Source organism: Diplotaxodon limnothrissa, linkage group LG3 (assembly GCF_057381915.1).
Source record: "Diplotaxodon limnothrissa isolate DT_005_m linkage group LG3, D_limnothrissa_male_GT1.1, whole genome shotgun sequence".
Taxonomy (NCBI): Eukaryota; Metazoa; Chordata; class Actinopteri; order Cichliformes; family Cichlidae; genus Diplotaxodon; species Diplotaxodon limnothrissa.
The window spans coordinates 71,268,181-71,291,059 of NC_140598.1; the positions used below are offsets into that span (position 1 = coordinate 71,268,181).

General features: G+C 57.7%; 1 protein-coding gene, 13 non-coding genes and 2 pseudogenes across 16 annotated transcripts in view; all 16 read right to left on the reverse strand.

Annotated features, from left to right (window-relative positions):
* LOC146637699 (BPTF-associated chromatin complex component 1-like) overlaps positions 1 to 22,879 on the reverse strand; it is a 495,253-nt gene that overhangs the window by 268,201 nt on the left and 204,173 nt on the right. The window lies entirely within an intron of this gene.
* On the reverse strand, positions 789 to 907 carry LOC146637847 (5S ribosomal RNA). Its single transcript, XR_014906069.1, has one exon. It is a non-coding gene; the product is annotated as a 5S ribosomal RNA (ribosomal RNA).
* On the reverse strand, positions 1,764 to 1,882 carry LOC146637848 (5S ribosomal RNA). The gene has a single exon (XR_014906071.1). It is a non-coding gene; the product is annotated as a 5S ribosomal RNA (ribosomal RNA).
* Positions 3,408 to 3,526, reverse strand: LOC146637849 (5S ribosomal RNA). Its single transcript, XR_014905643.1, has one exon. It is a non-coding gene; the product is annotated as a 5S ribosomal RNA (ribosomal RNA).
* LOC146637850 (5S ribosomal RNA) lies at positions 4,548 to 4,666 on the reverse strand. Its single transcript, XR_014906072.1, has one exon. It is a non-coding gene; the product is annotated as a 5S ribosomal RNA (ribosomal RNA).
* Positions 6,826 to 6,944, reverse strand: LOC146637851 (5S ribosomal RNA). Its single transcript, XR_014906073.1, has one exon. It is a non-coding gene; the product is annotated as a 5S ribosomal RNA (ribosomal RNA).
* Positions 7,800 to 7,918, reverse strand: LOC146637852 (5S ribosomal RNA). The gene has a single exon (XR_014905561.1). It is a non-coding gene; the product is annotated as a 5S ribosomal RNA (ribosomal RNA).
* LOC146637853 (5S ribosomal RNA) lies at positions 9,644 to 9,762 on the reverse strand. Its single transcript, XR_014906074.1, has one exon. It is a non-coding gene; the product is annotated as a 5S ribosomal RNA (ribosomal RNA).
* On the reverse strand, positions 10,619 to 10,737 carry LOC146637854 (5S ribosomal RNA). The gene has a single exon (XR_014906075.1). It is a non-coding gene; the product is annotated as a 5S ribosomal RNA (ribosomal RNA).
* On the reverse strand, positions 12,543 to 12,661 carry LOC146637855 (5S ribosomal RNA). The gene has a single exon (XR_014906077.1). It is a non-coding gene; the product is annotated as a 5S ribosomal RNA (ribosomal RNA).
* Positions 14,990 to 15,108, reverse strand: LOC146637856 (5S ribosomal RNA). The gene has a single exon (XR_014905644.1). It is a non-coding gene; the product is annotated as a 5S ribosomal RNA (ribosomal RNA).
* On the reverse strand, positions 15,812 to 15,930 carry LOC146637857 (5S ribosomal RNA). The gene has a single exon (XR_014905596.1). It is a non-coding gene; the product is annotated as a 5S ribosomal RNA (ribosomal RNA).
* LOC146637858 (5S ribosomal RNA) lies at positions 17,147 to 17,265 on the reverse strand. The gene has a single exon (XR_014906078.1). It is a non-coding gene; the product is annotated as a 5S ribosomal RNA (ribosomal RNA).
* On the reverse strand, positions 18,281 to 18,399 carry LOC146637859 (5S ribosomal RNA). Its single transcript, XR_014905546.1, has one exon. It is a non-coding gene; the product is annotated as a 5S ribosomal RNA (ribosomal RNA).
* Positions 19,539 to 19,657, reverse strand: LOC146637860 (5S ribosomal RNA; annotated as a pseudogene).
* On the reverse strand, positions 22,580 to 22,698 carry LOC146637861 (5S ribosomal RNA; annotated as a pseudogene).

The following is a 22,879-nucleotide window of genomic DNA, read 5'->3' on the forward strand; positions in this document are numbered from 1 at the left end:
TGGTGTGGTGTAAGTGGCCTCAATAGCAAATAAGGCCCTGGTGTGGTGTAAGTGGCCTGAGCAAGAGCCACAGGGCCTGGTTTGGTGTAAGTGGCCTCAGCCAGCAGCCACAGGCCCTGGTGTGTTGTAAGTGGCCTCAGCCAGCAGCCACAGGCCCTGGTGTGGTCTAAGTGGCCTCAGCCAGTGCCACAGGCCCTGGTGTGGTGTAAGTGGCCTGAGCAAGAGCCACAGGCCCTGGTGTGGTGTAAGTGGCCTCTGCCAGCAGCCACAGGCCCTGGTGTGGTGTAAGTCGCCTCAGCCAGAAGCCACAGGCACTGGTGTGGTGTAAGTGGCCTCAGCCAGCAGCAAAAGGGCCCTGGTGTGGTGTAAGTCGCCTCAGCCAGCAGCCACAGGCCCTGGTGTGGTGTAGGTGGCCTCAGCCAGCAGCCACAGGCCCTGGTGTGGTGTAAGTGGCCTCAATAGCAACTAAGGCCCTGGTGTGGTGTAAGTGGCTTCAGCCAGCAGCCACAGGCTCTGGTGTGGTGTAACTGGCCTCAGCCAGCAGCCACAGGCCCTGGTGTGGTGTAAGTGGCCTCAGCCAGAGCCACAGGCCCTGATGTGGTGTAAGTGGCCCCAGCCGGTCACTCAGGCCCTGGTGTGGTGTAGGTGGCATCAGCTAGCAGCACAAGACATTGGAAAAGAGCCAAAAGCAGTGTTGTTAATGTGCCCTCATTAATGGGCAGATGCTTTTGGTCTTTTAATACACCCCTTCTCTGGATCAAAAGCGGTTCAATGACATGAAAAGGAAAGGCTTACAGCACCAGGTATTCCCAGGCAGTCTCCCATCCAAGTACTAACCAAGCCCAGCCCTGCTTAGCTTCCGAGATCAGACGAGGTCGGGCGTGCTCAGGGTGGTATGGCCGTAAGCTGCTGGCGCCAGCACAATGTCTCAATTTATGGATTCAAGTGATTAGGTGGCAAGTACCTGAAGTTACGAAGACAATCCTATAACCATACCTGCATGTTTGCATAATACCCTAACCCAAAGGCTCAGTTTGGCATTTATCCAACAGCACAGGCCCTGGATTGTTGAAGATGGCCTCAGGAACCAGCACAGGGCCTGGTGTGTTGTACATGGCCACAGCAAGCAGCACAGGGCCTGGTTTGGTGAAGATGGCCTCGGCCAGAAGCGCAGGGCCTGGTGTGATGTGAGTGGCCTGAGCAAGAGCCACAGGCCCTGGTGTGGTGTAAGTGGCCTGAGCAAGAGCCACAGGCCCTGGTGTGTTGTAAGTGGCCTCAGCCAGCAGCCACAGGCCCTGGTGTGGTGTAGGTGGCCTCAGCCAGCAGCCACAGGCCCTTGTGTGGTGTAAGTGGCCTCAGCCAGCAGCCACAGGCCCTGGTGTGGTGTAAGTGGCCTCAGCCAGTGCCACAGGCCCTGGTGTGGTGTAAGTGGCCTGAGCAAGAGCCACAGACCCTGGTGTGGTGTAATTGGCCTCAATAGCAACTAAGGCCCTGGTGTGGTGTAGGTGGCCTCAGCCAGCAGCCACAGGCCCTGGTGTGGTGTAAGTGGCCTCAGCCAGCAGCCACAGGCCCTGATGTGGTGTAAGTGGCCCCAGCCGGTCACTCAGGCCCTGGTGTGGTGTAGGTGGCATCAGCTAGCAGCACAAGACATTGGAAAACAGCCAAAATGTCGTTAATGTGCCCTCATTAATGGGGAGCTGCTTTTGGTCTTTTAATACACCCCTTCTCTGGATCAAAAGCGGTTCAATGACATGAAAATGAAAGGCTTACAGCACCAGGTATTCCCAGGCAGTCTCCCATCCAAGTACTAACCAAGCCCAGCCCTGCTTAGCTTCCGAGATCAGACGAGGTCGGGCGTGCTCAGGGTGGTATGGCCGTAAGCTGCTGGCCCCAGCACAATGTCTCAATTTATGGATTCAAGTGATTAGGTGGCAAGTACCTGAAGTTACGAAGACAATCCTATAACCATACCTGCATGTTTGCATAATACCCTAACCCAAAGGCTCAGTTTGGCATTTATCCAACAGCACAGGCCCTGGATTGTTGAAGATGGCCTCAAGAACCAGCACAGGACCTGGTGTGTTTTACATGGCCACAGCAAGCAGCACAGGGCCTGGTTTGGTGAAGATGGCCTCAGCAAGCAGCCACAGGCCCTGGTTTGATGTAAGTGGCCTCAGCCAGCAGCCACAGGCCCTGGTGTGTTGTAAGTGGCCTCAGCCAGCAGCCACAGGCCCTGGTGTGGTCTAAGTGGCCTCAGCCAGTGCCACAGGCCCTGGTGTGGTGTAAGTGGCCTGAGCAAGAGCCACAGGCCCTGGTGTGGTGTAAGTGGCCTCAGCCAGCAGCCACAGGCCCTGGTGTGGTGTAAGTGGCCTGAGCAAGTGCCACAGGCCCTGGTGTGGTGTAAGTGACCTAAGCCAGAGCCACAGGCCCTGGTGTGGTGTAAGTGGCCTCAATAGCAAATAAGGCCCTGGTGTGGTGTAAGTGGCCTGAGCAAGAGCCACAGGGCCTGGTTTGGTGAAGATGGCCTCGGCCAGAAGCGCAGGGCCTGGTGTGATGTGAGTGGCCTGAGCAAGAGCCACAGGCCCTGGTGTGGTGTAAGTCGCCTCAGCCAGAAGCCACAGGCACTGGTGTGGTGTAAGTGGCCTCAGGAACCAGCACAGGGCCTGGTGTGTTGTACATGGCCACAGCTAGCAGCAGAGGGCCAGGTTTGGTGAAGATGGCCTCGGCCAGAACCGCAGGGCCTGGTGTGATGTGAGTGGCCTGAGCAAGAGCCACAGGCCCTGGTGTGGTGTAAGTGGCCTCAATAGCAACTAAGGCCCTGGTGTGGTGTAACTGGCCTCAGCCAGCAGCCACAGGCCCTGGTGTGGTGTAAGTGGCCTCAGCCAGAGCCACAGGCCCTGGTGTGGTGTAAGTGGCCTGAGCAAGAGCCACAGACCGTGGTGTGGTGTAATTGGCCTCAATAGCAACTAAGGCCCTGGTGTGGTGTAAGTCGCCTCAGCCAGCAGCCACAGGCCCTGGTGTGGTGTAGGTGGCCTCAGCCAGCAGCCACAGGCCCTGGTGTGGTGTAAGTGGCCTCAATAGCAACTAAGGCCCTGGTGTGGGGTAAGTGGCTTCAGCCAGCAGCCACAGGCTCTGGTGTGGTGTAACTGGCCTCAGCCAGCAGCCACAGGCCCTGGTGTGGTGTAAGTGGCCTCAGCCAGAGCCACAGGCCCTGATGTGGTGTAAGTGGCCCCAGCCGGTCACTCAGGCCCTGGTGTGGTGTAGGTGGCATCAGCTAGCAGCACAAGACATTGGAAAAGAGCCAAAAGCAGTGTCGTTAATGTGCCCTCATTAATGGGCAGCTGCTTTTGGTCTTTTAATACACCCCTTCTCTGGATCAAAAGCGGTTCAATGACATGAAAATGAAAGGCTTACAGCACCAGGTATTCCCAGGTAGTCTCCCATCCAAGTACTAACCAAGCCCAGCCCTGCTTAGCTTCCGAGATCAGACGAGGTCGGGCGTGCTCAGGGTGGTATGGCCGTAAGCTGCTGGCCCCAGCACAATGTCTCAATTTATGGATTCAAGTGATTAGGTGGCAAGTACCTGAAGTTACGAAGACAATCCTATAACCATACCTGCATGTTTGCATAATACCCTAACCCAAAGGCTCAGTTTGGCATTTATCCAACAGCACAGGCCCTGGATTGTTGAAGATGGCCTCAGGAACCAGCACAGGGCCTGGTGTGTTGTACATGGCCACAGCAAGCAGCACAGGGCCTGGTTTGGTGAAGATGGCCTCGGCCAGAAGCGCAGGGTCTGGTGTGATGTGAGTGGCCTGAGCAAGAGCCACAGGCCCTGGTGTGGTGTAAGTGGCCTCAGCCAGCAGCCACAGGCCCTGGTGTGGTGTAAGTCGCCTCAGCCAGAAGCCACAGGCACTGGTGTGGTGTAAGTGGCCTCAGCCAGCAGCAAAAGGGCCCTGGTGTGGTGTAAGTCGCCTCAGTCAGCAGCCACAGGCCCTGGTGTGGTGTAGGTGGCCTCAGCCAGCAGCCACAGGCCCTGGTGTGGTGTAAGTGGCCTCAGCCAGCAGCCACAGGCCCTGGTGTGGTGTAAGTGGCCTCAGCCAGCAGCCACAGGCCCTGGTGTGGTGTAAGTGGCCTCAGCCAGTGCCACAGGCCCTGGTGTGGTGTAAGTGGCCTGAGCAAGAGCCACAGACCCTGGTGTGGTGTAATTGGCCTCAATAGCAACTAATGCCCTGGTGTGGTGTAGGTGGCCTCAGCCAGCAGCCACAGGCCCTGGTGTGGTGTAAGTGGCCTCAGCCAGCAGCCACAGGCCCTGGTGTGGTGTAAGTGGCCTCAGCCAGAGCCACAGGCCCTGATGTGGTGTAAGTGGCCCCAGCCGGTCACTCAGGCCCTTGTGTGGTGTAGGTTGCATCAGCTAGCAGCACAAGACATTGGAAAAGAGCCAAAAGCAATGTCGTTAATAAGCCCTCATTAATGGGCAGATGCTTTTGGTCTTTTAATACACCCCTTCTCTGGATCAAAAGCGGTTCAATGACATGAAAATGAAAGGCTTACAGCACCAGGTATTCCCAGGCAGTCTCCCATCCAAGTACTAACCAAGCCCAGCCCTGCTTAGCTTCCGAGATCAGACGAGGTCGGGCGTGCTCAGGGTGGTATGGCCGTAAGCTGCTGGGCCCAGCACAATGTCTCAATTTATGGATTCAAGTGATTAGGTGGCAAGTACCTGAAGTTACGAAGACAATCCTATAAACATACCTGCATGTTTGCATAATACCCTAACCCAAAGGCTCAGTTTGGCATTTATCCAACAGCACAGGCCCTGGATTGTTGAAGATGGCCTCTGGAACCAGCACAGGGCCTGGTGTGTTGTACATGGCCACAGCAAGCAGCACAGGGCCTGGTTTGGTGAAGATGGCCTCGGCCAGAAGCACAGGGCCTGGCGTGATATGAGTGGCCTGAGCAAGAGCCACAGGCCCTGGTGTGGTGTAAGTGGCCTGAGCAAGAGCCACAGGCCCTGGTGTGGTGTAAGTGGCCTGAGCAAGAGCCACAGGCCCTGGTGTGTTGTAAGTGGCCTCAGCCAGCAGCCACAGGCCCTTGTGTGGTGTAAGTGGCCTCAGCCAGCAGCCACAGGCCCTGGTGTGGTGTAAGTGGCCTCAGCCAGTGCCACAGGCCCTGGTGTGGTGTAAGTGGCCTGAGCAAGAGCCACAGACCCTGGTGTGGTGTAATTGGCCTCAATAGCAACTAAGGCCCTGGTGTGGTGTAGGTGGCCTCAGCCAGCAGCCACAGGCCCTGGTGTGGTGTAAGTGGCCTCAGCCAGAGCCACAGGCCCTGATGTGGTGTAAGTGGCCCCAGCCGGTCACTCAGGCCCTGGATTGTTGAAGATGGCCTCAGGAAACAGCACAGGGCCTGGTGTGTTGTACATGGCCACAGCAAGCAGCACAGGGCCTGGTTTGGTGAAGATGGCCTCGGCCAGAAGCGCAGGGCCTGGTGTGATGTGAGTGGCCTGAGCAAGAGCCACAGGCCCTGGTGTGGTGTAAGTGGCCTCAGTCAGCAGCCACAGGCCCTGGTGTGGTGTAAGTCGCCTCAGCCAGAAGCCACAGGCACTGGTGTGGTGTAAGTGGCCTCAGCCAGCAGCAAAAGGGCCCTGGTGTGGTGTAAGTGGCCTGAGCAAGAGCCACAGGCCCTGGTGTGGTGTAAGTGGCCTGAGCAAGAGCCACAGGCCCTGGTGTGGTGTAAGTGGCCTGAGCAAGAGCCACAGGCCCTGGTGTGGTGTAAGTGGTCTCAGCCAGCAGCCACAGGCCCTGGTGTGTTGTAAGTGGCCTCAGCCAGCAGCCACAGGCCCTGGTGTGGTGTAAGTGGCCTGAGCAAGAACCACAGGCCCTGGTTTGGTGTAAGTGGCCTCAGCCAGCAGCCACAGGCCCTGGTGTGTTGTAAGTGGCCTCAGCCAGCAGCCACAGGCCCTGGTGTGGTCTAAGTGGCCTCAGCCAGTGCCACAGGCCCTGGTGTGGTGTAAGTGGCCTGAGCAAGAGCCACAGGCCCTGGTGTGGTGTAAGTGGCCTGAGCAAGTGCCACAGGCCCTGGTGTGGTGTAAGTGGCCTAAGCCAGAGCCACAGGCCCTGGTGTGGTGTAAGTGGCCTCAATAGCAAATAAGGCCCTGGTGTGGTGTAAGTGGCCTGAGCAAGAGCCACAGGGCCTGGTTTGGTGAAGATGGCCTCAGCCAGAAGCGCAGGGCCTGGTGTGATGTGAGTGGCCTGAGCAAGAGCCACAGGCCCTGGTGTGGTGTAAGTGGCCTCAGCCAGCAGCCACAGGCCCTGGTGTGGTGTAAGTCGCCTCAGCCAGAAGCCACAGGCACTGGTGTGGTGTAAGTGGCCTCAGCCAGCAGCAAAAGGGCCCTGGTGTGGTGTAAGTCGCCTCAGCCAGCAGCCACAGGCCCTGGTGTGGTGTAGGTGGCCTCAGCCAGCAGCCACAGGCCCTGGTGTGGTGTAAGTGGCCTCAATAGCAACTAAGGCCCTGGTGTGGTGTAAGTGGCTTCAGCCAGCAGCCACAGGCTCTGGTGTGGTGTAACTGGCCTCAGCCAGCAGCCACAGGCCCTGGTGTGGTGTAAGTGGCCTCAGCCAGAGCCACAGGCCCTGATGTGGTGTAAGTGGCCCCAGCCGGTCACTCAGGCCCTGGTGTGGTGTAGGTGGCATCAGCTAGCAGCACAAGACATTGGAAAAGAGCCAAAAGCAGTGTTGTTAATGTGCCCTCATTAATGGGCAGATGCTTTTGGTCTTTTAATACACCCCTTCTCTGGATCAAAAGCGGTTCAATGACATGAAAAGGAAAGGCTTACAGCACCAGGTATTCCCAGGCAGTCTCCCATCCAAGTACTAACCAAGCCCAGCCCTGCTTAGCTTCCGAGATCAGACGAGGTCGGGCGTGCTCAGGGTGGTATGGCCGTAAGCTGCTGGCCCCAGCACAATGTCTCAATTTATGGATTCAAGTGATTAGGTGGCAAGTACCTGAAGTTACGAAGACAATCCTATAACCATACCTGCATGTTTGCATAATACCCTAACCCAAAGGCTCAGTTTGGCATTTATCCAACAGCACAGGCCCTGGATTGTTGAAGATGGCCTCAGGAACCAGCACAGGGCCTGGTGTGTTGTACATGGCCACAGCAAGCAGCACAGGGCCTGGTTTGGTGAAGATGGCCTCGGCCAGAAGCGCAGGGCCTGGTGTGATGTGAGTGGCCTGAGCAAGAGCCACAGGCCCTGGTGTGGTGTAAGTGGCCTGAGCAAGAGCCACAGGCCCTGGTGTGGTGTAAGTGGCCTGAGCAAGAGCCACAGGCCCTGGTGTGTTGTAAGTGGCCTCAGCCAGCAGCCACAGGCCCTGGTGTGGTGTAGGTGGCCTCAGCCAGCAGCCACAGGCCCTTGTGTGGTGTAAGTGGCCTCAGCCAGCAGCCACAGGCCCTGGTGTGGTGTAAGTGGCCTCAGCCAGTGCCACAGGCCCTGGTGTGGTGTAAGTGGCCTGAGCAAGAGCCACAGACCCTGGTGTGGTGTAATTGGCCTCAATAGCAACTAAGGCCCTGGTGTGGTGTAGGTGGCCTCAGCCAGCAGCCACAGGCCCTGATGTGGTGTAAGTGGCCCCAGCCGGTCACTCAGGCCCTGGTGTGGTGTAGGTGGCATCAGCTAGCAGCACAAGACATTGGAAAACAGCCAAAATGTCGTTAATGTGCCCTCATTAATGGGGAGCTGCTTTTGGTCTTTTAATACACCCCTTCTCTGGATCAAAAGCGGTTCAATGACATGAAAATGAAAGGCTTACAGCACCAGGTATTCCCAGGCAGTCTCCCATCCAAGTACTAACCAAGCCCAGCCCTGCTTAGCTTCCGAGATCAGACGAGGTCGGGCGTGCTCAGGGTGGTATGGCCGCAAGCTGCTGGCCCCAGCACAATGTCTCAATTTATGGATTCAAGTGATTAGGTGGCAAGTACCTGAAGTTACGAAGACAATCCTATAACCATACCTGCATGTTTGCATAATACCCTAACCCAAAGGCTCAGTTTGGCATTTATCCAACAGCACAGGCCCTGGATTGTTGAAGATGGCCTCAAGAACCAGCACAGGACCTGGTGTGTTTTACATGGCCACAGCAAGCAGCACAGGGCCTGGTTTGGTGAAGATGGCCTCAGCAAGCAGCCACAGGCCCTGGTTTGGTGTAAGTGGCCTCAGCCAGCAGCCACAGGCCCTGGTGTGTTGTAAGTGGCCTCAGCCAGCAGCCACAGGCCCTGGTGTGGTCTAAGTGGCCTCAGCCAGTGCCACAGGCCCTGGTGTGGTGTAAGTGGCCTGAGCAAGAGCCACAGGCCCTGGTGTGGTGTAAGTGGCCTCAGCCAGCAGCCACAGGCCCTGGTGTGGTGTAAGTGGCCTGAGCAAGTGCCACAGGCCCTGGTGTGGTGTAAGTGACCTAAGCCAGAGCCACAGGCCCTGGTGTGGTGTAAGTGGCCTCAATAGCAAATAAGGCCCTGGTGTGGTGTAAGTGGCCTGAGCAAGAGCCACAGGGCCTGGTTTGGTGAAGATGGCCTCGGCCAGAAGCGCAGGGCCTGGTGTGATGTGAGTGGCCTGAGCAAGAGCCACAGGCCCTGGTGTGGTGTAAGTGGCCTCAGCCAGCAGCCACAGGCCCTGGTGTGGTGTAAGTCGCCTCAGCCAGAAGCCACAGGCACTGGTGTGGTGTAAGTGGCCTCAGGAACCAGCACAGGGCCTGGTGTGTTGTACATGGCCACAGCTAGCAGCAGAGGGCCAGGTTTGGTGAAGATGGCCTCGGCCAGAAGCGCAGGGCCTGGTGTGGTGTAAGTGGCCTGAGCAAGAGCCACAGGCCCTGGTGTGGTGTAAGTGGCCTGAGCAAGTGCCACAGGCCCTGGTGTGGTGTAAGTGGCCTAAGCCAGAGCCACAGGCCCTGGTGTGGTGTAAGTGGCCTCAATAGCAAATAAGGCCCTGGTGTGGTGTAAGTGGCCTGAGCAAGAGCCACAGGGCCTGGTTTGGTGAAGATGGCCTCAGCCAGAAGCGCAGGGCCTGGTGTGATGTGAGTGGCCTGAGCAAGAGCCACAGGCCCTGGTGTGGTGTAAGTGGCCTCAGCCAGCAGCCACAGGCCCTGGTGTGGTGTAAGTCGCCTCAGCCAGAAGCCACAGGCACTGGTGTGGTGTAAGTGGCCTCAGCCAGCAGCAAAAGGGCCCTGGTGTGGTGTAAGTCGCCTCAGCCAGCAGCCACAGGCCCTGGTGTGGTGTAGGTGGCCTCAGCCAGCAGCCACAGGCCCTGGTGTGGTGTAAGTGGCCTCAATAGCAACTAAGGCCCTGGTGTGGTGTAAGTGGCTTCAGCCAGCAGCCACAGGCTCTGGTGTGGTGTAACTGGCCTCAGCCAGCAGCCACAGGCCCTGGTGTGGTGTAAGTGGCCTCAGCCAGAGCCACAGGCCCTGATGTGGTGTAAGTGGCCCCAGCCGGTCACTCAGGCCCTGGTGTGGTGTAGGTGGCATCAGCTAGCAGCACAAGACATTGGAAAAGAGCCAAAAGCAGTGTTGTTAATGTGCCCTCATTAATGGGCAGATGCTTTTGGTCTTTTAATACACCCCTTCTCTGGATCAAAAGCGGTTCAATGACATGAAAAGGAAAGGCTTACAGCACCAGGTATTCCCAGGCAGTCTCCCATCCAAGTACTAACCAAGCCCAGCCCTGCTTAGCTTCCGAGATCAGACGAGGTCGGGCGTGCTCAGGGTGGTATGGCCGTAAGCTGCTGGCCCCAGCACAATGTCTCAATTTATGGATTCAAGTGATTAGGTGGCAAGTACCTGAAGTTACGAAGACAATCCTATAACCATACCTGCATGTTTGCATAATACCCTAACCCAAAGGCTCAGTTTGGCATTTATCCAACAGCACAGGCCCTGGATTGTTGAAGATGGCCTCAGGAACCAGCACAGGGCCTGGTGTGTTGTACATGGCCACAGCAAGCAGCACAGGGCCTGGTTTGGTGAAGATGGCCTCGGCCAGAAGCGCAGGGCCTGGTGTGATGTGAGTGGCCTGAGCAAGAGCCACAGGCCCTGGTGTGGTGTAAGTGGCCTGAGCAAGAGCCACAGGCCCTGGTGTGTTGTAAGTGGCCTCAGCCAGCAGCCACAGGCCCTGGTGTGGTGTAGGTGGCCTCAGCCAGCAGCCACAGGCCCTTGTGTGGTGTAAGTGGCCTCAGCCAGCAGCCACAGGCCCTGGTGTGGTGTAAGTGGCCTCAGCCAGTGCCACAGGCCCTGGTGTGGTGTAAGTGGCCTGAGCAAGAGCCACAGACCCTGGTGTGGTGTAATTGGCCTCAATAGCAACTAAGGCCCTGGTGTGGTGTAGGTGGCCTCAGCCAGCAGCCACAGGCCCTGGTGTGGTGTAAGTGGCCTCAGCCAGCAGCCACAGGCCCTGATGTGGTGTAAGTGGCCCCAGCCGGTCACTCAGGCCCTGGTGTGGTGTAGGTGGCATCAGCTAGCAGCACAAGACATTGGAAAACAGCCAAAATGTCGTTAATGTGCCCTCATTAATGGGCAGATGCTTTTGGTCTTTTAATACACCCCTTCTCTGGATCAAAAGCGGTTCAATGACATGAAAAGGAAAGGCTTACAGCACCAGGTATTCCCAGGCAGTCTCCCATCCAAGTACTAACCAAGCCCAGCCCTGCTTAGCTTCCGAGATCAGACGAGGTCGGGCGTGCTCAGGGTGGTATGGCCGTAAGCTGCTGGCCCCAGCACAATGTCTCAATTTATGGATTCAAGTGATTAGGTGGCAAGTACCTGAAGTTACGAAGACAATCCTATAACCATACCTGCATGTTTGCATAATACCCTAACCCAAAGGCTCAGTTTGGCATTTATCCAACAGCACAGGCCCTGGATTGTTGAAGATGGCCTCTGGAACCAGCACAGGGCCTGGTGTGTTGTACATGGCCACAGCAAGCAGCACAGGGCCTGGTTTGGTGAAGATGGCCTCGGCCAGAAGCACAGGGCCTGGCGTGATATGAGTGGCCTGAGCAAGAGCCACAGGCCCTGGTGTGGTGTAAGTGGCCTGAGCAAGAGCCACAGGCCCTGGTGTGGTGTAAGTGGCCTGAGCAAGAGCCACAGGCCGTGGTGTGGTGTAAGTGGTCTCAGCCAGCAGCCACAGGCCCTGGTGTGGTGTAGGTGGCCTCAGCCAGCAGCCACAGGCCCTTGTGTGGTGTAAGTGGCCTCAGCCAGCAGCCACAGGCCCTGGTGTGGTGTAAGTGGCCTCAGCCAGTGCCACAGGCCCTGGTGTGGTGTAAGTGGCCTGAGCAAGAGCCACAGACCCTGGTGTGGTGTAATTGGCCTCAATAGCAACTAAGGACCTGGTGTGGTGTAAGTGGCCTGAGCAAGAGCCACAGGCCCTGGTGTGGTGTATGTGGCCTCAGCCAGCAGCCACAGGCCCTGGTGTGGTGTAAGTAGCCTCAGCCAGAAGCCACAGGCACTGGTGTGGTGTAAGTGGCCTCAGCCAGCAGCAACAGGCCCTGGTGTGGTGTAAGTCGCCTCAGCCAGCAGCCACAGGCCCTGGTGTGGTGTAGGTGGCCTCAGCCAGCAGCCACAGGCCCTGGTGTGGTGTAAGTGGCCTCAGCCAGCAGCCACAGGCCCTGGTGTGGTGTAAGTGGCCTCAGCCAGCAGCCACAGTCCCTGGTGTGGTGTAAGTGGCCTGAGCAAAAGCCACAGACCCTGGTGTGGTGTAATTGGCCTCAATAGCAACTAAGGCCCTGGTGTGGTGTATGTGGCCTCAGGCAGCAGCCACAGGCCCTGTTGTGATGTAACTTGCCTCAGCCAGCAGCCACAGGCCCTGGTGTGGTGTAAGTGGCCTCAGCCAGAGCCACAGGCCCTGTTGTGATGTAACTTGCCTCAGCCAGCAGCCACAGTCCCTGGTGTGGTCTAAGTGGCCTCAGCCAGTGCCACAGGCCCTGGTGTGGTGTAAGTGGCCTGAGCAAGAGCCACAGACCCTGGTGTGGTGTAATTGGCCTCAATAGCAACTAATGCCCTGGTGTGGTGTAGGTGGCCTCAGCCAGCAGCCACAGGCCCTGGTGTGGTGTAAGTGGCCTCAGCCAGCAGCCACAGGCCCTGGTGTGGTGTAAGTGGCCTCAGCCAGTGCCACAGGCCCTGGTGTGGTGTAAGTGGCCTGAGCAAGAGCCACAGACCCTGGTGTGGTGTAATTGGCCTCAATAGCAACTAATGCCCTGGTGTGGTGTAGGTGGCCTCAGCCAGCAGCCACAGGCCCTGGTGTGGTGTAAGTGGCCTCAGCCAGCAGCCACAGGCCCTGGTGTGGTGTAAGTGGCCTCAGCCAGAGCCACAGGCCCTGATGTGGTGTAAGTGGCCCCAGCCGGTCACTCAGGCCCTTGTGTGGTGTAGGTTGCATCAGCTAGCAGCACAAGACATTGGAAAAGAGCCAAAAGCAATGTCGTTAATGTGCCCTCATTAATGGGCAGATGATTTTGGTCTTTTAATACACCCCTTCTCTGGATCAAAAGCGGTTCAATGACATGAAAATGAAAGGCTTACAGCACCAGGTATTCCCAGGCAGTCTCCCATCCAAGTACTAACCAAGCCCAGCCCTGCTTAGCTTCCGAGATCAGACGAGGTCGGGCGTGCTCAGGGTGGTATGGCCGTAAGCTGCTGGCGCCAGCACAATGTCTCAATTTATGGATTCAAGTGATTAGGTGGCAAGTACCTGAAGTTACGAAGACAATCCTATAACCATACCTGCATGTTTGCATAATACCCTAACCCAAAGGCTCAGTTTGGCATTTATCCAACAGCACAGGCCCTGGATTGTTGAAGATGGCCTCAGGAACCAGCACAGGGCCTGGTTTGGTGAAGATGGCCTCAGCCAGCAGCCACAGGCCCTGGTTTGGTGTAAGTGGCCTCAGCCAGCAGCCACAGGCCCTGGTGTGGTGTAAGTGGCCTCAGCCAGCAGCCACAGGCCCTGGTGTGGTGTAAGTGGCCTCAGCCAGTGCCACAGGCCCTGGTGTGGTGTAAGTGGCCTGAGCAAGAGCCACAGGCCCTGGTGTGGTGTAAGTGGCCTCAGCCAGCAGCCACAGGCCCTGGTGTGGTGTAAGTGGCCTGAGCAAGAGCCACAGGCCCTGGTGTGGTGTAAGTGGCCTAAGCCAGAGCCACAGGCCCTGGTGTGGTGTAAGTGGCCTCAATAGCAAATAAGGCCCATGTGTGGTGTAATTGGTCTCAGCCAGAGCCACAGGCCCTGGTTTGGTGTAAGTGGCCTCAGCCAGCAGCCACAGGCCCTGGTGTGTTGTAAGTGGCCTCAGCCAGCAGCCACAGGCCCTGGTGTGGTCTAAGTGGCCTCAGCCAGTGCCACAGGCCCTGGTGTGGTGTAAGTGGCCTGAGCAAGAGCCACAGGCCCTGGTGTGGTGTAAGTGGCCTCAGCCAGCAGCCACAGGCCCTGGTGTGGTGTAAGTGGCCTGAGCAAGTGCCACAGGCCCTGGTGTGGTGTAAGTGGCCTAAGCCAGAGCCACAGGCCCTGGTGTGGTGTAAGTGGCCTCAATAGCAAATAAGGCCCTGGTGTGGTGTAAGTGGCCTGAGCAAGAGCCACAGGGCCTGGTTTGGTGAAGATGGCCTCGGCCAGAAGCGCAGGGCCTGGTGTGATGTGAGTGGCCTGAGCAAGAGCCACAGGCCCTGGTGTGGTGTAAGTGGCCTCAGCCAGCAGCCACAGGCCCTGGTGTGGTGTAAGTCGCCTCAGCCAGAAGCCACAGGCACTGGTGTGGTGTAAGTGGCCTCAGCCAGCAGCAAAAGGGCCCTGGTGTGGTGTAAGTCGCCTCAGCCAGCAGCCACAGGCCCTGGTGTGGTGTAGGTGGCCTCAGCCAGCAGCCACAGGCCCTGGTGTGGTGTAAGTGGCCTCAGCCAGCAGCCACAGGCCCTGGTGTGGTGTAAGTGGCCTGAGCAAGAGCCACAGGCCCTGGTGTGGTGTAAGTCGCCTCAGCCAGAAGCCACAGGCCCTGGTGTGGTGTAAGTGGCCTCAGCCAGCAGCAAAAGGGCCCTGGTGTGGTGTAAGTCGCCTCAGCCAGCAGCCACAGGCCCTGGTGTGGTGTAGGTGGCCTCAGCCAGCAGCCACAGGCCCTGGTGTGGTGTAAGTGGCCTCAGCCAGCAGCCACAGGCCCTGGTGTGGTGTAAGTGGCCTCAGCCAGTGCCACAGGCCCTGGTGTGGTGTAAGTGGCCTGAGCAAGAGCCACAGACCCTTGTGTGGTGTAATTGGCCTCAGCCAGCAGCCACAGGCCCTGGTGTGGTGTAAGTCGCCTCAGCCAGAAGCCACAGGCACTGGTGTGGTGTAAGTGGCCTCAGCCAGCAGCAAAAGGGCCCTGGTGTGGTGTAAGTCGCCTCAGCCAGCAGCCACAGGCCCTGGTGTGGTGTAGGTGGCCTCAGCCAGCAGCCACAGGCCCTGGTGTGGTGTAAGTGGCCTCAGCCAGCAGCCACAGGCCCTGGTGTGGTGTAAGTGGCCTGAGCAAGAGCCACAGGCCCTGGTGTGGTGTAAGTGGCCTGAGCAAGAGCCACAGGCCCTGGTGTGGTGTAAGTGGCCTGAGCAAGAGCCACAGGCTCTGGTGTGGTGTAACTGGCCTCAGCCAGCAGCCACAGGCCCTGGTGTGGTGTAGGTGGCCTCAGCCAGCAGCCACAGGCCCTTGTGTGGTGTAAGTGGCCTCAGCCAGCAGCCACAGGCCCTGGTGTGGTGTAAGTGGCCTCAGCCAGCAGCCACAGGCCCTGGTGTGGTGTAAGTGGCCTCAGCCAGTGCCACAGGCCCTGGTGTGGTGTAAGTGGCCCCAGCCGGTCACTCAGGCCCTGGTGTGGTGTAGGTGTCATCAGCTAGCAGCACAAGACATTGGAAAACAGCCAAAAGCAATGTCGTTAATGTGCCCTCATTAATGGGGAGCTGCTTTTGGTCTTTTAATACACCCCTTCTCTGGATCAAAAGCGGTTCAATGACATGAAAATGAAAGGCTTACAGCACCAGGTATTCCCAGGTAGTCTCCCATCCAAGTACTAACCAAGCCCAGCCCTGCTTAGCTTCCGAGATCAGACGAGGTCGGGCGTGCTCAGGGTGGTATGGCCGTAAGCTGCTGGCCCCAGCACAATGTCTCAATTTATGGATTCAAGTGATTAGGTGGCAAGTACCTGAAGTTACGAAGACAATCCTATAACCATACCTGCATGTTTGCATAATACCCTAACCGAAAGGCTCAGTTTGGCATTTATCCAACAGCACAGGCCCTGGATTGTTGAAGATGGCCACAGAAAGCAGCACAGGGCCTGGTTTGGTGAAGATGGCCTCGGCCAGAAGCACAGGGCCTGGTGTGATATGAGTGGCCTGAGCAAGAGCCACAGGCCCTGGTGTGTTGTAAGTGGCCTCAGCCAGCAGCCACAGGCCCTTGTGTGGTGTAGGTGGCCTCAGCCAGCAGCCACAGGCCCTTGTGTGGTGTAAGTGGCCTGAGCAAGAGCCACAGACCCTGGTGTGGTGTAATTGGCCTCAATAGCAACTAAGGCCCTGGTGTGGTGTAGGTGGCCTCAGCCAGCAGCCACAGGCCCTGGTGTGGTGTAAGTGGCCTCAGCCAGCAGCCACAGGCCCTGATGTGGTGTAAGTGGCCCCAGCCGGTCACTCAGGCCCTGGTGTGGTGTAGGTGTCATCAGCTAGCAGCACAAGACATTGGAAAACAGCCAAAAGCAATGTCGTTAATGTGCCCTCATTAATGGGGAGCTGCTTTTGGTCTTTTAATACACCCCTTCTCTGGATCAAAAGCGGTTCAATGACATGAAAATGAAAGGCTTACAGCACCAGGTATTCCCAGGCAGTCTCCCATCCAAGTACTAACCAAGCCCAGCCCTGCTTAGCTTCCGAGATCAGACGAGGTCAGGCGTGCTCAGGGTGGTATGGCCGTAAGCTGCTGGCCCCAGCACAATGTCTCAATTTATGGATTCAAGTGATTAGGTGGCAAGTACCTGAAGTTACGAAGACAATCCTATAACCATACCTGCATGTTTGCATAATACCCTAACCCAAAGGCTCAGTTTGGCATTTATCCAACAGCACAGGCCCTGGATTGTTGAAGATGGCCTCAAGAACCAGCACAGGACCTGGTGTGTTTTACATGGCCACAGCAAGCAGCACAGGGCCTGGTTTGGTGAAGATGGCCTCAGCAAGCAGCCACAGGCCCTGGTTTGGTGTAAGTGGCCTCAGCCAGCAGCCACAGGCCCTGGTGTGTTGTAAGTGGCCTCAGCCAGCAGCCACAGGCCCTGGTGTGGTCTAAGTGGCCTCAGCCAGTGCCACAGGCCCTGGTGTGGTGTAAGTGGCCTGAGCAAGAGCCACAGGCCCTGGTGTGGTGTAAGTGGCCTCAGCCAGCAGCCACAGGCCCTGGTGTGGTGTAAGTGGCCTGAGCAAGTGCCACAGGCCCTGGTGTGGTGTAAGTGGCCTAAGCCAGAGCCACAGGCCCTGGTGTGGTGTAAGTGGCCTCAATAGCAAATAAGGCCCTGGTGTGGTGTAAGTGGCCTGAGCAAGAGCCACAGGGCCTGGTTTGGTGAAGATGGCCTCGGCCAGAAGCGCAGGGCCTGGTGTGATGTGAGTGGCCTGAGCAAGAGCCACAGGCCCTGGTGTGGTGTAAGTCGCCTCAGCCAGAAGCCACAGGCACTGGTGTGGTGTAAGTGGCCTCAGCCAGCAGCAAAAGGGCCCTGGTGTGGTGTAAGTCGCCTCAGCCAGCAGCCACAGGCCCTGGTGTGGTGTAGGTGGCCTCAGCCAGCAGCCACAGGCCCTGGTGTGGTGTAAGTGGCCTCAATAGCAACTAAGGCCCTGGTGTGGTGTAAGTGGCTTCAGCCAGCAGCCACAGGCTCTAGTGTGGTGTAACTGGCCTCAGCCAGCAGCCACAGGCCCTGGTGTGGTGTAAGTGGCCTCAGCCAGAGCCACAGGCCCTGATGTGGTGTAAGTGGCCCCAGCCGGTCACTCAGGCCCTTGTGTGGTGTAGGTTGCATCAGCTAGCAGCACAAGACATTGGAAAAGAGCCAAAAGCAATGTCGTTAATGTGCCCTCATTAATGGGCAGATGCTTTTGGTCTTTTAATACACCCCTTCTCTGGATCAAAAGCGGTTCAATGACATGAAAATGAAAGGCTTACAGCACCAGGTATTCCCAGGCAGTCTCCCATCCAAGTACTAACCAAGCCCAGCCCTGCTTAGCTTCCGAGATCAGACGAGGTCGGGCGTGCTCAGGGTGGTATGGCCGTAAGCTGGTGGCCCCAGCACAATGTCTCAATTTATGGATTCAAGTGATTAGGTGGCAAGTACCTGAAGTTACGAAGACAATCCTATAACCATACCTGCATGTTTGCATAATACCCTAACCCAAAGGCTCAGTTTGGCATTTATCCAACAGCACAGGCCCTGGATTGTTGAAGATGGCCTCAGGAACCAGCACAGGGCCTGGTGTGTTGTACATGGCCACAGCAAGCAGCACAGGGCCTGGTTTGGTGAAGATGGCCTCGGCCAGAAGCGCAGGGCCTGGTGTGATGTGAGTGGCCTGAGCAAGAGCCACAGGCCCTGGTGTGGTGTAAGTGGCCTCAGCCAGCAGCCACAGGCCCTGGTGTGGTGTAAGTCGCCTCAGCCAGAAGCCACAGGCACTGGTGTGGTGTAAGTGGCCTCAGCCAGCAGCAAAAGGGCCCTGGTGTGGTGTAAGTCGCCTCAGTCAGCAGCCACAGGCCCTGGTGTGGTGTAGGTGGCCTCAGCCAGCAGCCACAGGCCCTGGTGTGGTGTAAGTGGCCTCAGCCAGCAGCCACAGGCCCTGGTGTGGTGTAAGTGGCCTCAGCCAGCAGCCACAGGCCCTGGTGTGGTGTAAGTGGCCTCAGCCAGTGCCACAGGCCCTGGTGTGGTGTAAATGGCCTGAGCAAGAGCCACAGACCCTGGTGTGGTGTAATTGGCCTCAATAGCAACTAATGCCCTGGTGTGGTGTAGGTGGCCTCAGCCAGCAGCCACAGGCCCTGGTGTGGTGTAAGTGGCCTCAGCCAGCAGCCACAGGCCCTGGTGTGGTGTAAGTGGCCTCAGCCAGAGCCACAGGCCCTGATGTGGTGTAAGTGGCCCCAGCCGGTCACTCAGGCCCTTGTGTGGTGTAGGTTGCATCAGCTAGCAGCACAAGACATTGGAAAAGAGCCAAAAGCAATGTCGTTAATGTGCCCTCATTAATGGGCAGATGCTTTTGGTCTTTTAATACACCCCTTCTCTGGATCAAAAGCGGTTCAATGACATGAAAGGCTTACAGCACCAGGTATTCCCAGGTAGTCTCCCATCCAAGTACTAACCAAGTCCAGCCCTGCTTAGCTTCCGAGATCAGACGAGGTCGGGCGTGCTCAGGGTGGTATGGCCGTAAGCTGCTGGCCCCAGCACAATGTCTCAATTTATGGATTCAAGTGATTAGGTGGCAAGTACCTGAAGTTACGAAGACAATCCTATAACCATACCTGCATGTTTGCATAATACCCTAACCCAAAGGCTCAGTTTGGCATTTATCCAACAGCACAGGCCCTGGATTGTTGAAGATGGCCTCTGGAACCAGCACAGGGCCTGGTGTGTTGTACATGGCCACAGCAAGCAGCACAGGGCCTGGTTTGGTGAAGATGGCCTCGGCCAGAAGCACAGGGCCTGGCGTGATATGAGTGGCCTGAGCAAGAGCCACAGGCCCTGGTGTGGTGTAAGTGGCCTGAGCAAGAGCCACAGGCCCTGGTGTGGTGTAAGTGGCCTGAGCAAGAGCCACAGGCCCTGGTGTGGTGTAAGTGGTCTCAGCCAGCAACCACAGGCCCTGGTGTGGTGTAGGTGGCCTCAGCCAGCAGCCACAGGCCCTGGTGTGGTGTAAGTGGCCTCAGCCAGCAGCCACAGGCCCTGGTGTGGTGTAATTGGCCTCAGCCAGTGCCACAGGCCCTGGTGTGGTGTAAGTGGCCTGAGCAAGAGCCACAGACCCTGGTGTGGTGTAATTGGCCTCAATAGCAACTAAGGCCCTGGTGTGGTGTAAGTGGCCTCAGCCAGCAGCCACAGGCCCTGGTGTGGTGTAAGTCGCCTCAGCCAGAAGCCACAGGCACTGGTGTGGTGTAAGTGGCCTCAGCCAGCAGCAAAAGGGCCCTGGTGTGGTGTAAGTCGCCTCAGTCAGCAGCCACAGGCCCTGGTGTGGTGTAGGTGGCCTCAGCCAGCAGCCACAGGCCCTGGTGTGGTGTAAGTGGCCTCAGCCAGCAGCCACAGGCCCTGGTGTGGTGTAAGTGGCCTCAGCCAGCAGCCACAGGCCCTGGTGTGGTGTAAGTGGCCTCAGCCAGAGCCACAGGCCCTGATGTGGTGTAAGTGGCCCCAGCCGGTCACTCAGGCCCTTGTGTGGTGTAGGTTGCATCAGCTAGCAGCACAAGACATTGGAAAAGAGCCAAAAGCAATGTCGTTAATGTGCCCGCATTAATGGGCAGATGCTTTTGGTCTTTTAATACACCCCTTCTCTGGATCAAAAGCGGTTCAATGACATGAAAATGAAAGGCTTACAGCACCAGGTATTCCCAGGGAGTCTCCCATCCAAGTACTAACCAAGCCCAGCCCTGCTTAGCTTCTGAGATCAGACGAGGTCGGGCGTGCTCAGGGTGGTATGGCCGTAAGCTGCTGGCCCCAGCACAATGTCTCAATTTATGGATTCAAGTGATTAGGTGGCAAGTACCTGAAGTTACGAAGACAATCCTATAACCATACCTGCATGTTTGCATAATACCCTAACCCAAAGGCTCAGTTTGGCATTTATCCAACAGCACAGGCCCTGGATTGTTGAAGATGGCCTCTGGAACCAGCACAGGGCCTGGTGTGTTGTACATGGCCACAGCAAGCAGCACAGGGCCTGGTTTGGTGAAGATGGCCTCGGCCAGAAGCACAGGGCCTGGCGTGATATGAGTGGCCTGAGCAAGAGCCACAGGCCCTGGTGTGGTGTAAGTGGCCTGAGCAAGAGCCACAGGCCCTGGTGTGGTGTAAGTGGCCTGAGCAAGAGCCACAGGCCCTGGTGTGGTGTAAGTGGTCTCAGCCAGCAGCCACAGGCCCTGGTGTGGTGTAGGTGGCCTCAGCCAGCAGCCACAGGCCCTTGTGTGGTGTAAGTGGCCTCAGCCAGCAGCCACAGGCCCTGGTGTGGTGTAAGTGGCCTCAGCCAGTGCCACAGGCCCTGGTGTGTTGTAAGTGGCCTGAGCAAGAGCCACAGACCCTGGTGTGGTGTAATTGGCCTCAATAGCAACTAAGGCCCTGGTGTGGTCTAGGTGGCCTCAGCCAGCAGCCACAGGCCCTGGTGTGGTGTAAGTCGCCTCAGCCAGAAGCCACAGGCCCTGGTGTGGTGTAAGTGGCCTCAGCCAGCAGCAAAAGGGCCCTGGTGTGGTGTAAGTCGCCTCAGCCAGCAGCCACAGGCCCTGGTGTGGTGTAAGTGGCCTCAGCCAGCAGCCACAGGCCCTGGTGTGGTGTAAGTGGCCTCAGCCAGCAGCCACAGGCCCTGGTGTGGTGTAAGTGGCCTGAGCAAGAGCCACAGGCCCTGGTGTGGTGTAAGTGGCCTGAGCAAGAGCCACAGGCCCTGGTGTGGTGTAAGTGGCCTGAGCAAGAGCCACAGGCCCTGGTGTGGTGTAAGTGGCCTGAGCAAGAGCCACAGGCCCTGGTGTGGTGTAAGTGGTCTCAGCCAGCAGCCACAGGCCCTGGTGTGGTGTAGGTGGCCTCAGCCAGCAGCCACAGGCCCTTGTGTGGTGTAAGTGGCCTCAGCCAGCAGCCACAGGCCCTGGTGTGGTGTAAGTGGCCTGAGCAAGAGCCACAGACCCTGGTGTGGTGTAATTGGCCTCAATAGCAACTAAGGCCCTGGTGTGGTCTAGGTGGCCTCAGCCAGCAGCCACAGGCCCTGGTGTCGTGTAAGTCGCCTCAGCCAGAAGCCACAGGCCCTGGTGTGGTGTAAGTGGCCTCAGCCAGCAGCAAAAGGGCCCTGGTGTGGTGTAAGTCGCCTCAGCCAGCAGCCACAGGCCCTGGTGTGGTGTAGGTGGCCTCAGCCAGCAGCCACAGGCCCTGGTGTGGTGTAAGTGGCCTCAGCCAGCAGCCACAGGCCCTGGTGTGGTGTAAGTCGCCTCAGCCAGAAGCCACAGGCACTGGTGTGGTGTAACTGGCCTCAGCCAGCAGCCACAGGCCCTGGTGTGGTGTAGGTGGCCTCAGCCAGCAGCCACAGGCCCTGGTGTGGTGTAAGTGGCCTGAGCAAGAGCCACAGGCCCTGGTGTGGTGTAACTGGCCTCAGCCAGCAGCCACAGGCCCTGGTGTGGTGTAGGTGGCCTCAGCCAGCAGCCACAGGCCCTTGTGTGGTGTAAGTGGCCTCAGCCAGCAGCCACAGGCCCTGGTGTGGTGTAAGTGGTCTCAATAGCAAATAAGGCCCTGGTGTGGTGTAAGTGGCCTGAGCAAGAGCCACAGGGCCTGGTTTGGTGAAGATGGCCTCGGCCAGAAGCGCAGGGCCTGGTGTGATGTGAGTGGCCTGAGCAAGAGCCACAGGCCCTGGTGTGGTGTAAGTGGCCTCAGCCAGCAGCCACAGGCCCTGGTGTGGTGTAAGTCGCCTCAGCCAGAAGCCACAGGCACTGGTGTGGTGTAAGTGGCCTCAGCCAGCAGCAAAAGGGCCCTGGTGTGGTGTAAGTCGCCTCAGCCAGCAGCCACAGGCCCTGGTGTGGTGTAGGTGGCCTCAGCCAGCAGCCACAGGCCCTGGTGTGGTGTAGGTGGCCTCAGCCAGCAGGAACAGGCCCTTGTGTGGTGTAAGTGGCCTCAGCCAGCAGCCACAGGCCCTGGTGTGGTGTAAGTGGCCTCAGCCAGTGCCACAGGCCCTGGTGTGGTGTAAGTGGCCTGAGCAAGAGCCACAGACCCTGGTGTGGTGTAATTGGCCTCAATAGCAACTAAGGCCCTGGTGTGGTGTAAGTGGCCTCAGCCAGCAGCCACAGGCCCTGGTGTGGTGTAAGTCGCCTCAGCCAGAAGCCACAGGCCCTGGTGTGGTGTAAGTGGCCTCAGCCAGCAGCAAAAGGGCCCTGGTGTGGTGTAAGTCGCCTCAGCCAGCAGCCACAGGCCCTGGTGTGGTGTAGGTGGCCTCAGCCAGCAGCCACAGGCCCTGGTGTGGTGTAAGTGGCCTCAGCCAGTGCCACAGGCCCTGGTGTGGTGTAAGTGGCCTGAGCAAGAGCCACAGACCCTGGTGTGGTGTAACTGGCCTCAATAGCAACTAATGCCCTGGTGTGGTGTAGGTGGCCTCAGCCAGCAGCCACAGGCCCTGGTGTGGTGTAAGTGGCCTCAGCCAGCAGCCACAGGCCCTGGTGTGGTGTAAGTGGCCTCAGCCAGCAGCCACAGGCTCTGATGTGGTGTAAGTGGCCCCAGCCGGTCACTCAGGCCCTGGTGTGGTGTAGGTGGCATCAGCTAGCAGCACAAGACATTGGAAAAGAGCCAAAAGCAATGTCGTTAATGTGCCCTCATTAATGGGGAGCTGCTTTTGGTCTTTTAATACACCCCTTCTCTGGATCAAAAGCGGTTCAATGACATGAAAATGAAAGGCTTACAGCACCAGGTATTCCCAGGCAGTCTCCCATCCAAGTACTAACCAAGTCCAGCCCTGCTTAGCTTCCGAGATCAGACAAGGTCGGGCGTGCTCAGGGTGGTATGGCCGTAAGCTGCTGGCCCCAGCACAATGTCTAAATTTATGGATTCAAGTGATTAGGTGGCAAGTACCTGAAGTTACGAAGACAATCCTATAACCATACCTGCATGTTTGCATAATACCCTAACCCAAAGGCTCAGTTTGGCATTTATCCAACAGCACAGGCCCTGGATTGTTGAAGATGGCCTCAAGAAC